This window comes from Eumetopias jubatus, unplaced genomic scaffold (assembly GCF_037043125.1).
Source record: "Eumetopias jubatus isolate StellerSeaLion01/CBP00866 unplaced genomic scaffold, mEumJub1_p1.0 scaffold_1, whole genome shotgun sequence".
Lineage (NCBI taxonomy): Eukaryota > Metazoa > Chordata > Mammalia > Carnivora > Otariidae > Eumetopias > Eumetopias jubatus.
Window position 1 is genome coordinate 201,055,823 of NW_028274807.1, and position 7,822 is coordinate 201,063,644.

Sequence of the window (7,822 nt, forward strand, 5' to 3'; positions counted from 1 at the left end):
AGACTCCTTTTCATGTTTCACTGACCACAATTAGACCACAATTGTGACTTTATCCCTGCCCATGGGGAAAGAGCCCTTAGGGCAAACATGCCCATCCCTGAATCAAGAGGAGTCAGTTCTTATGCAGAAGGAAGATAAAGACAGTAATGAACTTAGGATTTTGTTAGAAAATTTTATTTAGAATGTATAAAAGAAATATAACAACAAATAGAAATATAATTTATAGCTTCCAAGCCAGTCAAGGGGAGATAAAGAGAAAATATTCATTGAACAGAAGGCAGGAGAGGAGGGGCACGTAAAACATTTTGGGGGTGCCTGGGTGGCTCTGTCAGTTGAGAGTCAGACTCTTGATTTCAGCTCAGGTCATGATCTCAGGGTCATGAGATCGAGCTCCACACATCAGGCTCTGCACTCAGCAGAGAGTCTGCTTGAGATTCTTTGCTCCTCCCCCACTCATGCTCTCTCTCTAAAATAAATAAATAAATCTTAAAAGGAAAAAAAAAGAAGGCAAGGGGAGGTGAAAAAAGAAGCAAAGAAAAACCATGGTAAACAGAAAAAAAACATATAAGATGGTAGCTATACATCAAAACATACCAATGATCACAATGAATGTAAAAGGCGTGAAATTGCCTGCTTATTGCCCTCACACTAGGGAACTCAATGAGCAGCCCTCCAGTGGGTTGGTTTCGTTTCGTTTTGTTTTGTTTTGTTTTGTTTGGTACCAGTGTTGTTTGGGTCTTTTGAGTGGGAAATGTAATTCCTCTATTAAGCACTAGAGGTCAGCAGCATTCATTACTGAATCTCTTTCCCTGTAAGACGTGCTAATACTTTGTCAGAGACTCAGGAATCAGGAATGCGTTTCTTTAGAGCTGACATATAATCTTTCATCTAAGGTTCATTTCCAAATTAAAAAAAAAAAAAACATTTTTGGAGCACCTGGGTGGCTCAGTCAGTGGACTGTGGGACTCTTGATTTCGGCTCAGGTCATGGTCTCAGTGTCATGAGATTGAGCCCCACGTCGGGCTCCACACTCAGTGGGGAGTCGGCTTGGGATTCTCTCTCTCCCTCTGTACCCCTCTCACGTGTGTGTGTGCTCTCTCTCTCTCTCTAAAACAAATAAATTAATTTTAAAAATTTTATAACATTGGGCGCCTGGGTGGCTCAGTCGTTAAGCGTCTGCCTTCGGCTCAGGTCATGATCTCAGGGTCCTGGGATCGAGCCCCACATCGGGCTCCCTGCTCGGCGGGAAGCCTGCTTCTCCCTCTCCCATTCCCCTTGCTTGTGTTCCCTCTCTTGCTGTCTCTCTCTCTGTCAAATAAATAAATAAAATCTTTAAAAAAAATAAAAAAAATTTTATAACATTTAGAATTTCAGCTACTCAAAATTGTTGCCAAGAATGTATTTTGTTGTGGTTTTTTTTTTAAGATTTTATTTTATTTATTTGACAGAGAGAGCACAAGCAGGGGGGAGTGGCAGGCAGAGGAAGAGGGAGAAGCAGCCTTCCCGCTCAGCAGGGAGCCCAACGTGGGGCTAAATTCCAGGACACTGGGATCATGACCTGAGCCGAAGGCTTAACCGATTGAGCCACCCAGGCACCCCTCAAGAATGTATTTAAGTGCCTGGTAGATCAGCAGATGCTGAGGCCAGCTTCTTTATGGATTACACTTCTTAATTGATGGAAATAGATGTTCTGTGAATATAGCTTCTTTAGCTACAATTCAAACAGGACCTATGCAGCTAGACAGCCTTCATAGGATCTAAAGACAGCTAGATTTATGAAAGTTAATGTCTTTATCATTGTTGAAATGCTGTTCTCTTTCCGGCTACCATGGAAAATCATATGGCTTGTTCACTGTCTGTAAGGTGTGTTACCAGATAGGATTCTTTTCCTCACTCTCATCTCTTTATCACAAGCTTGTTGGACTTTGTTTTAAGTCCTTCTAGAAGAAGCAGAAGGTGAGGGACGCCTGGGTGGCTCAGTCAGTTAAGTGTCTGCCTTCAGCTTGGATCATGACCCCAGGGTCCTGGGATCGAGTCCCACGTCAGGCTCCCTGCTCAGTGGGGAGCCTGCTTCACTCTCTCCCTATGTCCCTCCCCCTGCTTGTGCTCTCTCTTTCTCTCTCCCTTTCTCCAATAAATAAAATATTTTTTAAAAAATAAAATAAATTTTATTTTATTTTTTTAAATTTTCTTTTTTTCAAGTCAGACTTTTTTTTTAAGATTTTTTAAATTTATTTTTTAACAGAGAGAGAGACAGCGAGAGAAGGAACACAAGCAGGGGGAGTGGGAGAGGGAGAAGCAGGCTTCCTGCCAAACAGGGAGCCCGATGTGGGGCTTGATCCCAGGACCCTGGGATCATGACCTGAGCCGAAGGCAGATGCTTAATGACTGAGCCACCCAGGTGTCCAAAATAAAATAAATTTTAAAAAAAGAAGCAGGAGATGAACAGGGATTCATAAAGGGAAGTGCCTTTCGGCTCTGACCGGTTGCCCAGTTTGGCCAATCTCACCTTTACTTTTACCTTTACTACGTTAATTCTAGTGGCAGGTGGCTATTAGTCAACAGTCACTGACTGCAATGAGTATTTGGTTACTTTTACTGAGTTTAAAACCAGCAATTATATTTAACTTGTGTTTAAACAGACAATGGCTCATTTGGACTTCATTTATCTGGTGCTGTCATGTGGGAAGAGAATTTCATTGTGCTGCTAAGACTTATTATTATAGCCCATCATAGATGTCTAATAACTTTGTGGAATCAGGATGAATTGGCTAATGGAATCTTTTCTTTCAGGTTTGACTACCAATGGATAGGACTTTAATTTTTATTATTTATTTTTTTATTTTTATTTTTTAAAGATTTTATTTATTTGACAGAGAAAGACACAGCGAGAGAGGGAACACAAGCAGGGAGAGTGGGAGAGGGAGAAGAAGGCTTCCTGCTGAGCAGGGAGCCCGATGTGGGCTCGATCCCAGGATCCCGGGATCATGACCTGAGCCAAAGGCAGACGCCTAACGACTGAGCCACCCAGGCGCCCCTAATTTTTATTTTTTTAAAAGATTTTATTTACCTATTTGTCAGAGAGGGAGGCAGAGAGAGCACAGCGGGGGAGTGGCAGGCAGAGGGAGAAGCAGGCTCTCTGCTGAGCAAAGAGCCAATGCGGGGCTCACTCCCAGGACCCTGGGATCATGACCTGAGCTGAAGGCAGACACTTAACCGACCGAGCCACGCAGGCGTCCCAGTGGATAGAACTTTTAAAGTTGAGTTGCAAAATCCACTGTTTGTTAAATGCCTTTTCCAGAAGTGAACTGTGCCTTTTGTTAAAGTTTTATTTAATTAAATTAATTATTTTTCAGAGAGAGAATGTGCACGCATGAGTGGGGGGAAGGGGCAGAGGGAGAGAGAGGGAGAATCTCAAGCAGGCTCCACGCTGAGCACGACGTTGAGATCATGACCTGAGCTAAAATAGTCAGTCACGGGGTGCCTGGGTGGCTCAGTTGGTTGAGCATCTGCCTTCGGCTCAGGTCATGATCCCAGGGTCCTGGGATCGAGCCCCACATCGGGCTCCCTGCTCGGCGGGGAGCCTGCTTCTCCTTCTCTCTCTGCTGCTCCCCCTGCTTGTGCTCTATCCCTCTCTCTCTCTCAAATAAATAATAAAATCTTTAAAAAAAATAAAATAAAATAAAATAGTCACTCAGCCCACTGGGCCACTCAGGCACCCTAATTTTTTTTAAGTTTTTTTTTTTTTAAGATTTTATTTATTTATTTGACAGAGAGACACAGCCAGAGAGGGAACACAAGCAAGGGGAGTGGGAGAGGGAGAAGCAGGCTTCCTGTGGAGCAGAGAGCCAGATGTGGGCTCAATCCCAGGACCCTGGGATCATGACCTGAGCCGAAGGCAGATGCTTAACGATTGAGCCACCCAGGCACCCCACAGTTTTAAAACCAGTAGTCAACTCTCAGAATTTCTACCTCGGGTATGAATTATTTGTATGCAAAAAAAAAAAGTGTAATTTTCTTTTCTTTTTTTCTTTTTTAGGATTTTATTTATTTATTTGACAGAGAGAGATAGTGAGAGCAGGAACACAAGCAGGGGGAGTGGGAGAGGGAGAAGCAGGCTTCCCGCCAAGCACGGAGTCTGATGTGGGGCTCGATCCCAGGACACTGGGATCATGACCTGAGCGAAGGCAGACCCTTAATGACTGAGCCACCCAGGCACCCCACAAAGTCTAATTTTCAAAATAAGATTTCAGTGTTAAAACCCCTGAGCAAGTGGTCAAATATCCGGTGCAGGAAGTCAGAGGGATATGAGATTAAGAAGCAGTAGTGATTGGGGAAAGCATGGAGAGAAGTTTCTGGGCGGATTCCCAGGTTCCAGTTCATGAGTTGGGTGGTGATTACACAAGCATGTCCACTTTGTCATAATCTAAGCCCTACACTTATGATATACAGGCATTTCCGTAAGTACATCATACTCCAGTACAATTTTTTAAAAATTGTTCTTTACTGAACTTCACTTTCCTCCAAATTGCATCCTAAAGTTCCATCAGGTAAAGGAAACTTCCAGGGTAGTCTTTACCCTGCCTTTGAAAGACTTTGGTTCCTTTGTGTTCTGGGAGCCCTGCTAAGAATCAGTCTTCCCCAGGCCGCCTGGGTGGCTCAGTTGGTTAAGCGACTGCCTTCAGCTCAGGTCATGGTCCTGGAGTCCTGGGATCGAGTCCCACATCGGGCTCCCGGCTCAGCGGGGAGCCTGCTTCTCCCTCTGACCCTATCCCCTCTCATGCTGTTTCCCCCTCTCTCTCTCTTTCTCAAATAAATAAATAAATAAAATCTTTAAAAAAAAAGAAAAAAATGAGTCTTCCCCAGTTTATTCCAACCAAGACTCAGGGGACCTAGAAGTGATGTCACCACTATCCTTCTGAGGGTATTGTACTTTATGTTTCATGTTGGAATATTTGTGTCTTCTGTGCTTTTATTTGATTCCCAGAGCATGTAGGCTCCGAGAAGGAGACTGGGAATGCCCTGGGAGCCATTACTATAATCAGTACCAGGAGAAATTAATAAACCTGGTTTGATCATTATAAAATTATTGTCCTTACTGTGATATCAAACACTTGTCATAGGCTCGGAATGTAGTGTCAGCTGTATCTAAGTGTATTTTGTAAAAGTTTGAAGTAATTTCACCAACAGAAATGTTTAAAGAATAATGCAAAGACCTCCTGTATACCCTTTACCAATGTCCCTATTGTCAACTTTATCACATTTCCTTTCCATTCTTTCTCTTTCAAAAGTAAGTTGCAGACACGATGCCCAATTACCCCGAAATAGTATATATTTCCTACAAATAAGGGCAATCTTCGATATGTAACCCTCAAAATCAAGAATTTAACATTGATACCATGCAATCCATAAACCATATTCATGTTTTTCTAGTTCTCCCAGTAACGTACAGGATCACGTATCGCAATATATGTCATGTCCCTTTGTCTCCTTCAGTCTAGAACAGTTCCTAAGACTTTCCTTGTCTGTCACAAGCTGGACAGTTTTTTAAAAGCACAGGCCAGTTTCTTTCCTGACTGCTTCTCAGTTTGGATTTGTCTGACGTTTCCTCATGATTAGATGTAAGTCAAGCATTTTGGCAGGAATGTCACAGAAATGAATTGTGTTCTTACCATGTGACATGCAATGTTGATTTGCCCCAACCCAGCACTGGCCTTGTTGATTTTGATTGCTTGGTTAAGGTGGTGTCTCCTGTTTCCTTCACTATGAAGTTATTTTTATTTATTTTTTTTAAGATTTTATTTTTTTATTTGACAGAGAGAGACACAGCGAGAGAGGGAATACAAGCAGTGGGAGTGGGAGAGGGTTCAGAAGCAGGCTTCCAGCCGAGCAGGAAGCCTGATGCGGGGCTTGATTCCAGGACCTGGAATCATGACCTGAGCCAAAGGCAGACGCTTAATGACTGAGCCACCCAGGCGCTCCTGAAGTTATTTTTAATTAGTAACTATCTAATGGGAAGATACTGAGGGGCGCCTGGGTGGCTCAGTTGGTTAGGTGACTGCCTTCGGCTCAGGTCATGATCCCAGGTCCTGGGATCGAGCCCCACATCAGGCTCTCTGCTCAGCGGGAGGCCTGCTTCTCCCTCTCCCACTCCCCCTGCTTGTGTTCCCTCTCTCGCTATCTCTCTCTGTGAAGTAAATAAAATCTTAAAAAAAAAAGAAAAAAATGCTTGCTCCTAACTTATATGAGAAATTCAAACTGCTAGTGATTAAGTTTTTCACCAAAAAATAGAACACTTTAATTCTTTTATAATTTATTTTTTTTAAGCTTTCACAATTTTTATTTAAATCCTAATCTAATCTAACAGTATTTGATTTTATAGACATCATCCCATGGTGAACATGTTTAATAAGTGAAAGTAAATCAGACATCGAAGTCATTATTCTCTGCAGACTAAGCAATAAGGTAACTACACAGAACACTACAGGTAACAACATACACTTACTTGCCAGAGTTTTCATACAAGTCATTTTTTTTTATCAAACTATATCTCCTAATATTTAATACAGTAGAATTAGTAATTGTAGCTCTCATATAATATTTTAATTACAAGTACCTTATTGAGATAACTAACATTTTGACAGTTTCATTGACTTTCCAAATTAGTATAATATACTCAAGAAAGAGAACAAAAAAGTGAAATGAAAACTGAACGACATTAAAGGAAAACGAAGTAAAAAAAAGGGGAAAGTGAAATATCACTGGGGTAGAAAAATCCAACAAGTCTAGACATTGGGCTGGAAGAAAACAGATCAACTATGGATTTTACAAGTCAGAGTTTATAAATTCAATGCAATACAAATCCTTTGAATGTAAAAGCCAAGGTGAAACCAACAGGTCTATAAACTGTTACTTTTGGCCTTAAACAGTACCAACTCTTGATCAAAAAAGGCCACAACAGTTAAGATTGTATTACTTGATTTTATTTTACACTAGGTGGCGAGCACAAAGCAATCCTCCTTAATAAAGTTGACAATTAGCTTCACTCAGAATACTTTTAATAATGCACATAAAAAAAAAAAGTATTCATAGGGCGCCTGGGTGGCTCAGTTGGTTGAGCGACTGCCTTCGGCTCAGGTCATGATCCTGGAGTCCCGGAATCGAGTCCCACATCGGGCTTCCTGCTCAGCAGGGAGTCTGCTTCTCCCTCTGACCCTCTTCCCTCTCATGCTTTCTATCTCTCATTCTCTCTCTCTCTCAAATAAATAAATAAAATCTTTAAAAAAAAATTATTCATCTTACAAATTGTTCTGCAATCCAAATATACAATAGCTTAACATTTAGAAAACAAAAGCCAATGTAAAAAGACAGATTAAAACAACTAGAACAGTACAGGTTTCATGTGGCTCTGGTTTTACAGCTTTCTTACTGCGTCATCAATGTCCGCAATCTGTTCCTTCAGCTGGCTCCATTGCTCGGGATTTAAAGAAATACCTTTTCTTCCAGGTTTCTTTTTACCTTCTGGATCCATCCAATATTCTCTAATATCAATTAGGACTTTCCCTTTAAAGTCCCGAACACTGACGTACCTCATTTTCCCAATCTGGAACATGTTATCATCTCTGCTGCTGCTCTGCGTAGAGGACGACAGGGCTCTTGAAGTTTCACCAGTCTTTTGCTTCTTTACAGGTTTTTCTGGAGTAACTTGCTTTTTCCTCTTTAACTTTTTGTCAACCTCACTGTCAGAATCACTGCCAGAAGAGCTTGAAGAAACAAGTTCCTTTGATTTGGGCATTGCTCCACTCTCGCAGCCGAACCTCTT

The 7,822-nt window shown here is 41.7% G+C and overlaps 1 pseudogene; it reads right to left on the reverse strand.

Moving 5' to 3' along the window:
• Window positions 1-7,306: 7,306 nt before the first annotated feature.
• LOC114203790 (activated RNA polymerase II transcriptional coactivator p15 pseudogene) lies at window positions 7,307-7,822 on the reverse strand (annotated as a pseudogene).